Raw genomic sequence first — 17093 nt, 5'->3', positions numbered from 1 at the left:
AAATAGGTCCTTTACTTCTTTGGTTAAGTTCGTTCCTAGGTATCTTAATTTTTTTTCCCCGCAATGGTAAATGGGATTGTTTTTTCAGTTTCTCTTTCTGTGAGTTCATCATTGGTGTATAAAAATGCCGTCGATTTCTTGACATTAAATTTCTATCCTGCTACTTTGCCAAATTCATTTATTAAGTCTAGTAGATTTTTGATGGAGTCTTTAGGGTTTTCTATGTATAATATCATGTCATCTGTAAATAATGACAGTTTCACTTCCTCCTTTCCAATTTGGATCACTTTTATTTATACTTCATGTCTGATTGCTGTGGCTAAAACTTCCAGTACTATGTTAAATAAGAGTGGGAAAAGTGGGCATCCCTGTCTTGTTCCTGTTCTTAAGGGAAATTATTTAAATTTATACCCATTGAGTGTGAGGTTGGCTGTAGGTCTTTCATATATTGCCTTTATTATGTCAAGATATGTATGATCCCTCCATTCCCACATTGCTGAGCATTTTTATCAGAAATGGATGCTGGATTTTGTCATATGCTTTTTCAGCGTCTATTGATATGATCATGTGGTTTTTATTCTTCCTTTTGTTTATATGGTGTATCACATTTATTAATTTGTGAATATTGTACCAGCCTTGCATCCCTGGGATGAATCCCACTTGGTCATGGTGAATAATTTTTTTGATGTATTGCTGGATTCGATTTGCTAGTATTTTGTTCAGGATTTTGGCGTCTATGTTTATCAGGGATATTGGTCTGTAGTTTTCTTTCTTTGCAGTGTGTTTTTCTGGTTTTGGAATTAGAATTATGCTGGCCTCATAAAACGAGTTTGGAAGTCTTCCTTCTTTTTGAATTTTTTTGAAATAGTTTGAAAAGAATGGGTGTTAGTTCTTTTTTGAATGTTTGGTGAAACTCCCCCAAGAATCCATCTGGGCCTAGGCTTTTGTTTGCTGGGAGAGTCTTGATTACCTCTTCATTTTCCTTAGTTGTTATTGGTCTGTTCAAGTTTTCTATCTCTTCCCGGTCCAGTTTTGGGAGACTATGTGTTTCTAGAAATCTGTCCACTTCACTTAGATTGTCGAATTTGTTGCCATATAATAGTTCATCGTAGTTGTTAACGATCTTTTGTATTTCTGTGGGGTTAGTTGTTACTTCTCCTCTCTCATTACTGATTTTGTGTATTTGGGTTCTCTCTCATTGTTTGTTGGTGAGTCTAGCTAAGGGTTCATCAATCTTATTTATCTTTTCAAAAAACCAGCTCTTTGTTTCATTGATCCTTTGAATTGTTTTTTTTGGTTTCTATGTCATTTATTTCTGCTCTGATCGTTACTCTTTCCTTCCTTCTACTTGCTCTGGGGTTTTCTTTTTGTTTGCTTTCTAGTTCTTTAAGATGTGAAGTTAGATAGTCTATTAGATATTTTTCTTGTTTCTTGAGGTAGGCCTGTGTTGCTATGAACTTCCCTCTCAGAACTGCTTTCGCTACATCCCATGGATTTTGTGTTGTTGTGTATTCATTTTCATTTGTTTTCAGGAAGTTTTTTATTTCTTCCTTGATCTCCTCAGTAACCCATTCATTGCTTAATAACATGCTATTTAGCCTCCATGTGTTCAAGTGTCTTTGTATGTTCCTGTTGCAATCGATATCTAGTTTCATGCCATTGTGATCTGAGAAGATGCTTGATATGATTTCAATCTTCTTGAACTAGTAGAGACTTAGTTTGTGTCCTAACATGTGGTCTATCTATGAGAATGTCTCATGTTCACTGGAGAAGAATGTGTATTCTGTAGTTTTGGGGTGTAATTCTCTGTAGATATCTATTAAATCTATTTGGTCTAGTGCTTCATTTAGAGTCTCTGTTTCCTTGCTAAATTCTTGTCTAGAGGATCTATCCAGTGATGTCAGCAGGTCCCCTGCTATGCTTGTATTGCTGTCAATTTCTACTTTGAAGTCCTCCAGAAGATTTTTAATATATTTTGGTGCTCCTATATTGGGTGCATATATGTTTATCATGATTATATCTTCCTGTTGGATAGATCCTTTCAATATTATGTAGTGGCCTTCTTTGTCTCTAGTTATGGCCTTCATTTTGAAATCTACTTTATCAGATATGAATATTGCTACCCCAGCTTTTTGTCCCTTTCTGTTTGCTTGAAAGATTTTTTTCCATCTCTTCACTTTCAACCTCTGTGAATCTTTTGTTGTGAGGTGGGTCTCTTGTAAACAACATATATATATGAGTCACGCTTTCTTATGCAATCAGCTACTCTGTGTCTTTTTATTGTAGCATTCAGTCCATTTACATTTAAAGTGATTATTGATATGTACTTATTTATTGCCATTTGTTTAGTTTGGTTCTATTTTTCTTCCTATTTCTTCTACTAATTACAGCAGTCCTTCTAATATTTATTGCAGGGCTGGTTTGGTACTAATGTATTTGCTTAGGCTTTTTTTTTTTTTTTTTGGTCTGGGAAGCTCTTTATTTGACCTTCTATTTTGAATGATAGTCTTGCTGGGTAAAGTAGTCTTGGATTCAGATCCTTGTTTTTCATGACCTTGATTACTTCATTCCATACCTTTCTGGCCTGTAGTGTTTCTGTTGGGAAGTCAGTTGATAACCTTATGGGGGTTCCTTTGGAGGTAATCTGTTGCATATCTCTTGCTGCTTTTAGGATTCTCTCTTTGTCTTTAAATTTGGCATTTAAATTACTATGTGTCTTGGTGTGCGCCTGTTTGGTTTCTTCTTATTTGGGGCTCTCTGTGCTTCTTGAATTTGAATGCTTTCTTCCTTCACCAAATTAGGGAAGTTTTCTGTCACTATTTCTTCAAATATATTCTCTAACCCTTGCTCATTTTTTTCTTTGAGGACTCCTATGCTGCTAACATTGTTACATTTCCAGTTGTCCCACAGTTCTCTTAAGTTGTCTTCCTGTTTTTTAATTGTTTTTCTTTTTTTTTTTCCTTTTGGTTTTCTGATTGGTTGATTTTTTTTACCCTGTCTTCTAATTCACTGATCCGGTCCTTAGCTTCCTCTATTCTGCTGTTTAGACTTTCCAATGTGTTCTTAATTTCTGCTATGTCATTCTTAATTTCTTCTTGGTGGTTTTTAATTTCCAATTGGTTGATTTTCAACATTTCTATGTCTTTACTCATGGTGTTGGTGTCCTTACTCATGCTGTTGCGCTTCCTCAAGATCATGGCTCTGAATTTCAGTCTGTTAACTTGCTTATCTGTACCTCATTTATCTCATCTTTGGTAGAGGTTTCTTGTTGTTTTATTTGATATTTGTTTCTTTGTTTTACCATTTTGGCTATCTCAGTGGGCTTTGGAGCCTGCCAAATTTTCCTTTTGGGTGTTGGTGTTCTGCTCTTTGTGGCTCCCTCTACTGGGTTTGGGTGTATGTGGTAGGACCCATATTAAATACCACTGTCAAGTCTTACTTTCTTGGATAGAGTTGCAAGCCCAGGAATGGTTCAGTTATTTTCTAGGTTTTTGCCTGGAGGCTATTAGGTAAGGTTACTTGAAGAGCCTTGGGTTCTAAGTTGAGTTAGAAACTCCCTCAGGTGTTCAGAGTATGGGGATTTCCCGAGGATGGGGTGATGCTGGTTGTTACTGAGCCTCAACTTTCATTTCAATGGCCAACCCAGTGGGGTTGAATCTCTGAGGGAGGGGCTTCTGCCTCTTCCCACAGCCCTGGGAAGGAGTAATATGGCCACCGTCCTGCGTGGCAGCAACTCAGCAAAAACTCTGAGTGTCCCCATACAGTTCCAGGCCAGTCTGCCCTCCTTCTGCCAGAGCCTAAGGTGAGTGGCTGTGGCTATTTTAGTGCGCTGTCTTGGCTCTGTGCTGTGGAGTGTTTGGGATTTTAATCCTGAGGGTGCTGTTCACAGCTAAGACCACTGCTGTCTGTGGGCTCCCATCCCCCATCTAGCACCTCAGAAATCCTACCAAGATCTATTCAGGGTCCCTGGTTATATGGTCCTCACAAGCTGCTTCTCTGTTGCTTTTTCTTGACGATTTGACTTTATTTTAGTTGTAATTCCAGTTTGGTCCTGGGAAATGATCTGAGCAGCTTCCATTCACCCTACCGCCATTTTGGAATCCTCCAATGATTTTTTTTATATAGAGTGAAAAGAAAGAAAGGAGAGAGAGAGAGAGAGAGAAACTTCGATGTGAGAGAGACATTGATTGGTTGCCTCCTGCATGACCCTGACTTGGCTGGGAATCAAACCTGCAACTCAGGTACATGCCCTTGACTGGGAATCAAATCTATGACCCTTCAGTCTGTGGGACAATGCTCTAATCACTGAGCCAAATTGGTGAGGTTGGAATAGAATTTATATATCATAAAATTCATCCATTATAAGTATACATTGAATGGCTTTTTAAAAGTCCTCATTTGAGGATATGTTTATTGATTTGAGAGAGAGATAATGGGTGAGAGAGATAGAGAAATTGATGTGAGAGAGAAACATCGATTAGTTGCTTCCTGTATATACCTCAAGTGGGAATCAAATCCGCAACTTATTTGGTGTATGGGATGATACACCAATAAACTGAGCCACCTGGCCAGGGCTGAAAGCGTATTTTTCAACTTTGTGAAAAATTATCCATTATTTTATTGATAATTTCTTACTCAGCATTTTTCATTTATTTATTTCTACTGTATCTGTTAGATGTTAAAACTCCTAGTCTGATCCTCTTGGTCTTTAAAATTTCCTTCTTTTTTTCTTTCTAATTTTCTAGATTCAGCTTGAACTTTAATATTTCTAAATGTTTGCAAGTGTGGTTTTTCTGTAATAACACATTTCCCCACTCTGACATTTTATTATAAAAATTTCAACAAATGTTAACGTTTTGCCATGTTCCTCCCTCTTTATATATATGTATATCTTTACTGTGGACCATTTGAAAGTACATTGAAGCTCTAATGTCCCTTTAGCCCTAAATATTTTAGAATGCATCTCATAAAAATAAGGTCATTTGTGTCTAATATCACATTACTATGATCGCAACTTAGAAAATTAGCAATTATTCAATAATATCATATACTATTCAGCCCATATTCAATTTCTTTATCTGTACAAATAATCTTTTACACATTTAAAAAAACAATCTAGATTTATACACTGCATTTAGTTGTCATGGTTGACTCTTTTTAACCTACAACAGTGCACTGACCTTCCTACCCTCACACTACTACCAACTTTTTTTTCTTGAAGAGTGTCCTACATTCTGAATTTGTATGATTGTACGCTCATAGTATCATTTAACGTGCTTCCAAGTCTTCTGTATTTCCTCTAAAATGGACTCAGATAATTGATTATATTCAGGTTAAATATTTTGTCATGAGAATTTTGTAGGTTAAGTTGTATAGTTTATATTGTGTCATATAAGATGGCTCATTATATCAGGTTGTCCCAGTACTGGTGTTACTAAGGCTGCTCAAGTTGCTAAGATGATGCCCTTCAGATCTCTGCATTGAAATGGTACATTTTCCCCTTGTAATCAGTAAGTTATCTGTGGAGTGATTAGGTTTTCCAAAGATCTCTCACCTGATGGTTTTAGCATCAATTGATTATGTTCACCTAAGGCAATTATTGCATTAGAAGTTGCAAAATGGTGATTCTCTACTTCCGCAATTCCTTGTACTTTTTATTTTTAAAAATATGTTTAAAAAATTGATTTTAGAGAGAGGAAGGGAGAGGGAGAGAAAGATAGAAATATCGATGAGAGAGAGACATCATTCAGCTGCCTCCTGCATGCCCCTGACTGGGGATTGATCCCATAACCCAGGCATGTATCCTACCCAGGCATGTACCCTAATCAGGAATCAAACTGGTGACCTGTTTGGTCCATGGGACAATGCTCAACCAACTGAGCCAGTTGGGTTTATTGTACTTTTGACATTCTTTTACAGAGAAGAACTTTGTTTTAGAAAGTTACTTTATTTTATTTATTTATTTATTTAATTTTTTATCCTCACCCAAGGACACTTTTTGCATTCAGATAGAACGAGAGGGGGAGAGAGAGAGAGAGAGAGAGAGAGAGAGAGAGAGAGAGAGAAAGAGAAAGAAACATCAATGTGAGAGAGACATCAAGTGGCTGCCACTCACATGACCCTAACCAGGACTGGGGACAAACCGAGGTACATGCCCTTAGCGGGAACCGAACCCGGGTCTCTTTGGACTGGGGGCTGACACTCTAACCACTGAGCCAAACTGGCCAGGGCGCTTGTTCTTTTCTATGAGCTGTCTCTTTATTTCATTTTCTATTGGGTTTTTGGCTTTTATCTTTATGATACATGAAAATGAATTAGATATCAAGGTGATTAGCTCTTGTTTGTGATCTGTAACAAAAATTTTCTCCCAGTTTGCAATTTTTCTTTTGACTTTACTTTTTAAAAATTTTTATGTTTAATTATAGTTCATATTCAATATTATATTGCATTAGTTACAGCATATTGCTTAGACAATCATATACTTTACAAAGTATTTCCCCCGATATTTCCAGTAGCCACCTGACACCGTACATAGTAATTATAATATTATTGACTATATTCCCTAGGCTGTACTTTGTATCCCTATGACTATTTTGTAATCTTTTGACTTTGCTTATAGTGCTTTTTTCATGCAAATATTTAAAATTTTTCATATAGTCAACTTTTTAATCTATCTTTGACTACTTTTGGGTTTTGAACACAAGTCAGAAAGTTTTTCAGTACTTGCAGCCATAGTTTTAATATTGAAGAATTCTTTCATGTTCTTCAATATTTCCTTTCCATAATATTGTGTTGTCATTTCTTGAAAGTAATAACATTTGATTCTCTTAGAGGATATCAATTAGGGACTTTAAAATTTCTTTTCTCTTTCCTAAAATATCAGTTCATCTGGAATCATGTTTATATTTATTTATCTTTATCATCTTCTTTGATGATACATATTTTTTTTTGAAAATCTAGTTAGTCTTATATATAAGAAAGAGAGATCCATAGAGAAATCTGGGAGGCTATCAACATAAGGACATTTATTTGGATGAATGATTAGGGATCTAGCCATTATACAGTGAGAGGAGCTCCCAATTTGCGAATGAAGATGACATTTTCTAGGGTGCTAACATGCTCACCCTCTGACCAAGAGACCTTTTGCCTATAGGTATATATGCCAGGGCGCAAAATTGTTGTTTGTGAGTAGGGAGGCTACTACAATCATACAGATCTTAAATTACGCCCCTGTTTTTATATTCACTTCTTTCATACTTCATTGTACCCTTAGTCTCTGAGTCCAGAAACTTTCCAGAAGTTTTTCCCCTCCCCACTTACAGTTTTCACACATATTGTGCTTTAGTTTCAACATCAGCCTTACAGCTACCAGAAATTTGTTGAAATCCTTCATCCATTTATGCTAGCATCTTATTTTCCTTTCAGTTATGGGATTATTCCCTTTTTATCTTTTGGCTATTATTTTAATAGGTCTTTGGTTAAGAAAGAAGAAAAGCACATGATTGGTCATCAAATGTTAACTGCAAGTCTCTGTGTCCAACTCAGCTTCTTCAGGTCATGTAAGTTTGGCATTACTGGCCAGACTATGTAAGGGACCCCTTTTGAGTTAGATTCAATTTTGGCCAAATCAATCAATTCCCTACTGGTAGAAATTTAAATTATTTCTGCTTTTCATTATTTTGGAAAATTCTGTAAAGAACATTTTTTTACATACATTTTGGGGCACTTTTCCAACCATTTCCTTAGGATAAATTTTGTAGATACAGAATAACTGAGTCAAAGAGCCATTGTCTCATATCTTTTGACATATTATCCTTTAGAAATTTTTATATCAATTATATTCCTAGCCATAGTGGGTAGAGAGGCTCATTTATCAAGTCTCTCACTAACAATGAATATTATCAATGTATTTGATTTTTGCCAGTTTCAAAAGCAAAGGCATTATCTAACTCAAGAACTCTTATGTTGGTTTTGGAGGTGATGGTGTTATTTGCTTTCACTCGTAGAGCATATTATTTGTGTCACGGATCATATCCCCAATTTCACAACACTTCTGTATAATGTGAATTGAATTACATTTTGCAAAAGAGGAACATGAGTTTCAGAAATGTTAAGTAATTGTTTTAAGGTCATGCAACTAGTAAATGACTTATCTGATATTTAAACTGGTATCCTATTCTATTGACAGTTGGAGGTAGAATTTTGTGCAAAACCATAGTAAAGATATGTAAATATTATATTACTCTTTGGGCCTAGTAATATTCATAGGGCTTTATTTATTTAGTTTTTTTATCCTCACCCGAGGACATTTTTCCATTTTTTGTTCAGGTAGAGTGGGAGGGAGAGAGAGGAACAGAGAGAGAAAGAGAAACATCGATGTGAAAGGAACACACTGAGTGGCGGTCACCCGCACGACCGACCAGGGCCGGGGACAAACTGCAACCGAGGTACGTGCCCTTAGCGGGAACCGAACCCTGGTCTCTCTGGACTGCAGGTCGACGCTCTAACTGCTGAGCCAAACTGGCCAGGGCAATATTCATAGGGCTTTAAATGTTTAGAAATAAGTCCTCTTTTTGGTCATGATGGAAGCTAAGTGCTTTTTGCTTTCTGACAAGGCCTTGAAGACAGGATGGAACAATTATGATCTTTGCACTCTTATGTGACCTCTATGTCACTTCAGATACCAAGTATATTATAATCTGCTTTGCACCATGGATACACATCACTCACTACTGATAGAAAACAAGCATTGCTTTTGTTGTCTGAAGGAATGAAATTTTGCATAGTTTATTGAATGACAAGATACCTCAAAAGTTAGTGGCTTAAAACAATAAACTTTTATCTTCTGCAATCTCTGTGTTTTAGGAATTTAGGAGTGGCTTGCCTAATTCTGTCTCAGAGAGAGATTTCAGTCAAGAAGATGACCATGGATGCAGTTATCAGAAGACTTGAGTGGGACTGGAGAATCTACTTTCAAGGTGATTCACTCACTGTGTTGGCATATTAGTGCTGATTAGAGGGCCTCAGTTCCTCAGCATGTGAACCTCTGCACAGAGCTGGTGAGTGTCCTCCTGACATGATAGCTGGATTGCTCCAGAACAAGTGATCCAAGAGGGAACAAGGCTGAAACTGCAATGTCTTTTATGAACCAGCCTTGGAAGTCACACTGTCATTTCCCTAACATTGTATTGGCTACAAAAGTCAGTCCTAGTCAACATGGGAGGAAACTACCTAAGGGCATTAATACCAGGAGATAAGAATCATTGGAGATCTTCTTAGAGGCTGGGTACCACACATGGATATGTAATATCCAGGCAGACAGTAGATGTAGGAATCAATAAACAACACTAATGATCTGCTGTCCAGAATAGGTTTGAGGAAAGACGGATAAATGGATCCCTAATCGTGTAAAAATTGAATAACTTATTTTATAACAATAGAAAAACAAAGCATGGTTAGAATTTTTTGAAAATGAATGTAAATGTTTGTTCAAAATGGTAGTCCTTCAATCTCAATATTATTATTATTTTTTTTAATCCTCACCCGAGGACATTTTTCCATTTTTTGTTCAGGTAGAGTGGGAGGGAGAGAGAGGAACAGAGAGAGAGAAACATCGATGTGAAGGGACACATCGAGTGGTTGCCACCCACACAACCGACCAGGGCCAGGGACAAACTGCAACCGAGGTACGCGCCCTTAGCGGGAACCGAACCCGGGTCTCTCAGGACCGCAGGCCGATGCTCTAACCGCTGAGCCAAACCGGCCAGGGCCAAACTGGCCAGGGCCAATCTCAATATTTATTTGAGATTGTTCATAGTGTAACTTTTGCAATAGACATTAAACTAGGCAAATTTACTTAGTCTCCACAACAATATTTTTATTATTATTTATACTTTACAGATTAAGTAATTGAGCCTGAGAAAGATTAAGTGACAAACCCAAGGCTACTTAATTCAGAAGTGATAGAGTTGCTTCATCACTGGGTCTTCTCCTCTGTTCTGCATTAATACACACTGGCCTTCACAGACTGAAATTCCAGCAGTCCCAGATTTGTACATTGGGGTTGATAAAGGCAGAGCTGAACCTTATACCTGATTACATAGTAAGAATAGGTACTTTGAAGCTACCTCTAACCATCTAGCCATCCTACTGGGAAAATTAAATGGACCCTCTGAGGATACAGGAAGAAACTGGATTTTAACTACAGAACAAAATCTGTTTTTGAGAAAGAAGGAATTTCGATGCTTTCATCATATCTTGACCCATTTTAATAATAGAGTTTGGTTTTTAATCCAGCCAGAATGAGAACATCACTGAAGTTCTTCTTCTGTGTCAGTTCCCTGCTTCTGCTTCCCCAACAAAGGAGGAATATGCTTATTCAGCAGGTCAGCTACAGTGTTTTTTTTTTGTTTTTTTTTTTTAAGGCAAAATTGTTCTTAATAACCTGGTAGTGTTTCATCTGGCTGATGAGTCACTGCTTGGTCACTGAAGATGTATCTTCAAAGCAACAGTAATTACCTGTTTAAAGTTCTGCGTAGTTGTGCGTATCTTCAGAATGCTGATTCGATGTGATGAACAGGATGGGTGTTAACCTACCACTTCAGTATCTCAGGCTGTCAGATTCAATTAGGTCTAATTCACTTGGGATCAGCTTTTAGACTTTTTGGAGAGTTGATACTCGGTTTTAAGACATTTAGAAGTATGACTGTACCCTTCACATAGGGTTAGTGATGATGGATGTGGCCTGCCTAAAAGACTTTTGGAGATATGATGTTGGAAGTCTACAGGAAACTGTTTGTGTTAGATGGATAATAATATCTTTTTACTGGAGCTTTATCTAGTTATCTTGCCATTTAATATCCCATTTATCTGCATTGATATTACTACCCTCATCTTTGATTGAGACTGTTTTTCCTCCCCACTGGATATTAGAGGCATGAGAATGCTGTAGACTGAATGTTTGTATCTCCCCATAATTCATATGTGAAACCTAACCACCAGTGTTATGGTGTTTGGAGGTGGGGACTTTGGAAGGTAGTCAGGTCATGAGAACGGAGCCCTCATGCACGGTGTTAGTGCCCTTGTAAGAGTCTCCAGAGGATTCCCTCATCCCTTCTGTCATGTGAGGACAGTGGGAGATGTCTATGTGCTAGGAAATGGGCCCTCACCAGATACCACATTTTCCAGTGCCTAGATTGTGGACCTTCCGGGCTCTAGGACCATGATAAGTAAATGTTTGTTGGTTAAGCCACCCAATCTATGGTACTTTTGTTAGCACAGCCTCAATGGATAAGCCTGGCGGGTGGCATCATTACTCAATTCTGATGATAACATCCAGGGAGCCTGAGTTCTCAGTGAACTCCCATTGACCTATAGAGAAAGGATCTGCACTAGTTTTATTTGAAACAAGGAAATTAGTCCTTACTTAGTCTGTTTTTGCCTCTTTATTTGGAACCTGTCTTTTCTGACCACAGTATCTAAGTTTGTTCTTATCTTGATTATTCTTTATTATAGTACAGTTTCTTTTCTTTAAATTATCCATCCCAGTCTGTAATGATCTTATTTGATAGTGTATATACTTATTATATGCTTTATCCACTAGAATGCAGGCTGTATCAATGTGCCTGTGATGTCTGCTTTTGCTCATCACTGTTTGCCAGCACCCAGCCCTATGACTGAGACTTAAACAGAGGGCACAATAGTTAGTTGTTGAACGAATGAGTGTTTATGAAATACTCAAAGTTAAACTAGCAGGCGATGTTGATGCTCTGCCCATATCTCCCTGCCATGCTACCGCAGGGCATACCTGCAGTTAATGACCTGAAGGCTTTATTTACTTTCTTTTATTTTTGCTTCTAGATTATGCTTTCCATCCACACAGAAGGCTGGGAGTTCCTGGGAATGAACATAACCCTGGGAGAAGCTTATTGGATTTGGTGTGTGGATACCCTAGCTCCCTTGCCCCTTGAGTGAGATAATTCTGAAACATTTTACCCTGCCTCTGAGTTGCCACACCAGAATTAAGCTCCAGTCCCTCAATGTGCTAGCTGCCTGGACTCTGCACCCATTATTAGCTGTTCTCCATTCCTTCCTTGCTCCACTTCCCACCTCCCTTACTGTTTTCCCATTACTCTCCCAATAAACCACTTGCACTTAAAACCTTGCCTCGGGGTCTACCTTTGAACAACCCAAACCAAGACAGATAGAAAATAAAAGTTCACAAAAGCTTCATAAGTTTTCTAAATGAGGGAGCAAGCACTATTTCAAAATGAAAATAAGTTGGAAAAGGTAATTTCCTTTCCTAAAACATGTCTTATAATTGTCTTTTGATTAGTTTATATATTAAAGACATAGCTATTACGCATGTTATTCTATTAAATTACTTTTCTAGTCATCCAGCTTTAGTTTTTAATACATAGTGAATTTCCAGACCACCATCTGGGCAATTGGAAGCATGCATTTTATGAGTCACCATGCAGAAATGTGATCAACAATTGAACAGCATACTATTTTTATAGCATACTTACTATGTGAAAAGTGATGAAGCCCTTTTAAAAGACACAAAATTTGTCCCCATCCCTCAGGAGCTCACAATTAGGTAGTGGAAAGAAGCACATATACATTAAAATTGGGGTCAGTGCTTTGCAACATTTTTAAGGAAAACCCTATGGAGTTCCAAAGTAGAATCAGAAGAATTCTGGTGAGACATTGTGCAAGACGAGCCTGAAGGATAAGTAATTCTGCAAAGCAAACATTGTGGATACAGACAGTCGTGTTCAAAAGTACAAAGGATGACAAGAGGGCAGCTTTATTCTGATTTCACAGAAATGGGTAATAATAGATAAGGTCAAAAGGCAGAAATGAATCTTTCTGAAATAGTTTATATTAAGATGAAAAGTTCACAAAAGTTGGGACAAAAAACAACAATTTCAGTGGGTCTATTACTGCCCTACTCAGAAAAATCCTTAGCTGGTTCTTGGTATCACCCATTCCCAAATTGGATAGATAGCTGCTCACACATATACTGGGTCATAAGCTCAAGTCCTTTGGGTTTGGGACTCATGAGCTCAGTGGAGAGCTCTAGGACTATAAAAAAGTGAGGATAGAATTAACAACTGACAGAGTAGTATGAGCCAGTTCAGCTATACATTGACAGCATAGTAAGTTTCTTGTGTGTTAGGATTGGGGAGAGTATTAGTTTCCTAGAGCTGCCATAACAAAGCACCACAGACTGAGTGGTTTATACAACATAAATTTATTTTCTCATATTTTTGGAGAGTGAAAGTCAAAGGTTAAGGTGTTGGCAGAGTCGGTTTCTTCTGAGGCTTTTCTCCTTGACTTGTAAATGGCTGTCTTCTCTCTGGGTCATCACATGGTCTTCCCTCTGGGCATGTCTGTGTCCTAATTTCTTTGTAAGGTTGAGTCATATTGGATATGGGCCCATTGTAATGACTTCATTTTAACTTAACTACCTCTTTAGAGATCCTATATTTATATGTAGTCACATTCTGAGGTACAGGGTGTTAGGACTTCAACATATAATTTTGGAGTGGGGGACACAATTTATCCTCCAACAAGGAGATGGGGAGTGATAGGGCATGTGTATAGGTATATGAGTTTACACTCCTATGAATTGAAGTCAAGTTCATCTGATCTCAATGATGTGAAAAGTAGTTTCATATAACAAATGGATGGGAAATGGAAGGACCCAAGTAGGCTGGGCAGAAAGAAAAAGTGAAATGGAAAAGAGGCTGGAGGTAGTGGTGGAAGAAAGAAAAGAGAACTATAGAGATTAGGAGAAAGAGTAGAGGACAGTTTCAGAAAAGAGAGAAAATGTACCCTATACCCATGATTAGCAGAGGGGGTGGCAAGTGAATGTCAGGATGGCTAAACGGTTGGAAGACAGTTGTCAAGCATTTCTGAAGGAGAGGACCTATTGATTCCTATTTCATTTCCCCCAAGAAAAATGATGGTCATGCTGTGCATAAGAAAATGTACATGCTAGATTTAGGCAGAGGCAAGTGAGTACATTTTTTAAATGTGGTAGAAACAGGTTCATGGTGATTTAATAATTTGATGGCATGTTATTACATGTCTAATTATGTTTCTCATTGATGTTATGAAAGCTTCGTATTATAGTATTCAATATCAAATAATAAGGAAATGAGATTTTTACTCATAAGTCTAACTGTTTAGTACCAGGTTCCTCACTGGGACCAAAAAGATAAAAATAACTTGTTTCCAGAAGGAGTTTACATGTGTGATACACACTCTTCAATATGTGTGTGTGTGTTTAACATGAAGTAAAACCTTTTATTTCTCCTAATTTGTGTGGACATTTATTTCTGTCTGGAAACCTCAGCAGTTGACAAGAAAAGAGGCATTTAAAAATGAACACTTATCTTAGGGATATTTAAAATATCTGGGCCTGGAAGTTTACTGGCTAGCTTGAAAATTTAAACTACAGCTTCTAAGCTTACACTGGAAACATTAATAAGTTTGCAAATTTGCCATTTTACTTGATTCTGCCAATTATATGTTCACAAGCTTCCTATTCATTTCTTAATAATAATAATAATAATAAAAGATTCATTTTTAATAATAACAGGAAGCTCAACAACTTTCCATTTATTTATCAGTTCTAAGCAATCTTTGTGGAACATTTATGGTTTTCTATGTAAGATATAAGATCATGTTATCTGTAAACAGAGATGACTTCAGGCCTTCCTTTCCAGTTTTGATGCCTTTTGTTTCTCTTTCTTGCCTACGTACTCTAGCTAGGACTTCCAGCACTGTGTCGAATATAGGTGGCAAAAGCAAGCTTTCTTGTCTTGCTCCTGATCTTAGAGGAAAAGCTTTCAGGTTTTTATCACTGAGTATGATGTTAGCTATGGGTTTGTCATATGTAACCTTTAATATATTGAGGTAGTTTTCTTCTATTATTTGTTAATTGAGTGTGATTATTAGGAAGGCCTGCTTACTTTTATTCATTCTTTTTCTGTTATTTGGTTGTATATCCTTTATCAATCTGTCTTCAGATTTTCTGATCCTTCCTTTTGCCATTCACCTCTACTGTTGAGCCTTTTCGGTGAAATTTTTATTTCAGTTATTGTATTTTCAACGCAAGAATTTGCATTTGGCTCTTTCCTTTTTAAAAAATAATTTGTATCTCTTTATTTCTGTTTTCTATTTGATGAGACATTTCTACCATAGCCTTTTTTACATCTTGAAATACGGTTGCTTTTTTGTTCTTTGGACATATTTATAAAGGCAAGTTTCACTCCATTAAATTTGATATCTGGCCTTCTCACAGACTATTTTTGTTGTCTTCTCCCCCTGCCACACAGGGGCCACTCCTGTTTCTTTGCATGTCTTACAACATTTTGTTGAAAACTGGACTAATTCTTTACTGCCTCTGGCTTCTATTTTCTCTTGTTTGCTTATTTGTTTAATTACTTGGCCAGACTGTTATAGCAAGTTTCATATACTCCATAATGGGAAGCTTTTGGTTTTACTCTTGCAGTCTTGGGTGTGTACACAGTCACTCTGGGATGTCTTCTTCTGATCTCTCTGTCAAACTGTTGTCCTCATTTGTTATCACAGCCAGGTATTGGGCCCCGTCAATACTCTATTCTTTTAGACAATACCCTGGGGCATAAATTGCTCCACACTCCGATCCAATTAAATTTGAGCAGGGTAGTTTTTGATGCCCGTTTTTGAGGATTTTTCTGATCTCAGGAGGGCTCTTAGCTTTTCCCCTGGTTCTCTCTAGTGAACTAGCTGGCCTCTGGTTTATTGATCTTAATTAAGAGGAGCTATTGTTTTGAGAGCACTGGAGGCTTGAATTTCTTTACCCTCTGTTTCAAATAAAATCTGTTCCTTTGGGGACAATTTTAGAGTTCTGTGTTCTTATGAACTACCTTTCCCCTAGAGCAAATATTTGAGTCATTATTTTGGGAGCTGGATTGGGGTGGTATCCTCTGATCTTGGCTTGCTATTCCTGAGTTGGTAATTCTATTCTTAATTGTTTGATTTGGAACCTAGAATAAGCTGACAAGAGGACAATTGGGGTCCTAATATTTTTGGCTTGCTGCATGTGGGATCTCTCTGTCCTATGAGTGGGTTGATGAGTAGAAGAAGGGATGTTCTTCTGATCTTTTAGCTGTATTCACTGGGAATTGAGCCTCTGACTTAGAGTTGAAGGGAATGAAAAATGCTGATTACCTGGTCCTGTGGGTGAGATACTGTATGTCTTGACTGGCAGCTGAGAAAGAGGGAGCCCTGCAGTTTTGGCCACATCCACTCAGAATGTCAAGCTGAAATGGGGGTTGGGGAAAGGAAGGGAACTTGTCCTGCCTTAAATGCCATAAACTCTCCCAGTTTTTACAAGGTTTTTGTAAACCCCCCACCCCCATTTTTATGAATTTATTTTTGTTACAGATGTTTCTCCTTTTTCCCCTCTCGTAACTTTTTTAAAATAAAGATTTCTTCATTTGCTGTATGCCTTTAGAACAATGTCCAGAAATGGTGGTTTTTTAGATACTTTTCATCAGTTATTTTTGTTTCACTGGGCAGTGAGTCTGAGGAACTCCTCAGAATACTTCTTTTCTGTCACTACAGCATATTTCAGGCTTAACTTCTCTTTTCCTGCTTCAGACCTGGGATTTAGCCAGCTTCTCGCAGGATTCCTGGTGTCATTCTCTAGTGAATGGCACTCACACACCAGATTATATGCCAGATGTGTTACTTGCTATTCTGAGGTGTCATTACTTCTAGATCCTTTCAGGTGGACAGAGCTAGCAGGGAAATACATATATATATATATATATATATATATATATATATATATATATATATATTCTTATTCCTTTAATTTCAGTCCAATATTTCCTTTTGTTCTTCCAATCCATATTTTATTACTCTTATTAGTGAGACTCCTGTGAGAGGAATATCAATATATTTATTCATTTGCGTTATCCTATAATACATAAAAATATCAACATCAATACAACTACCAATAACAAATCTTCTAAATAAGATTCCCTTGCAGTTGGTACTGTTTTTATAACATTTACCATAGAGGATAACAGTCA

The sequence above is a fragment of the Molossus molossus genome, unplaced genomic scaffold, assembly GCF_014108415.1.
Source record: "Molossus molossus isolate mMolMol1 unplaced genomic scaffold, mMolMol1.p scaffold_m16_p_14, whole genome shotgun sequence".
Classification (NCBI taxonomy): Eukaryota; Metazoa; Chordata; class Mammalia; order Chiroptera; family Molossidae; genus Molossus; species Molossus molossus.
Note: the sequence above shows the minus strand (reverse complement) of the source record.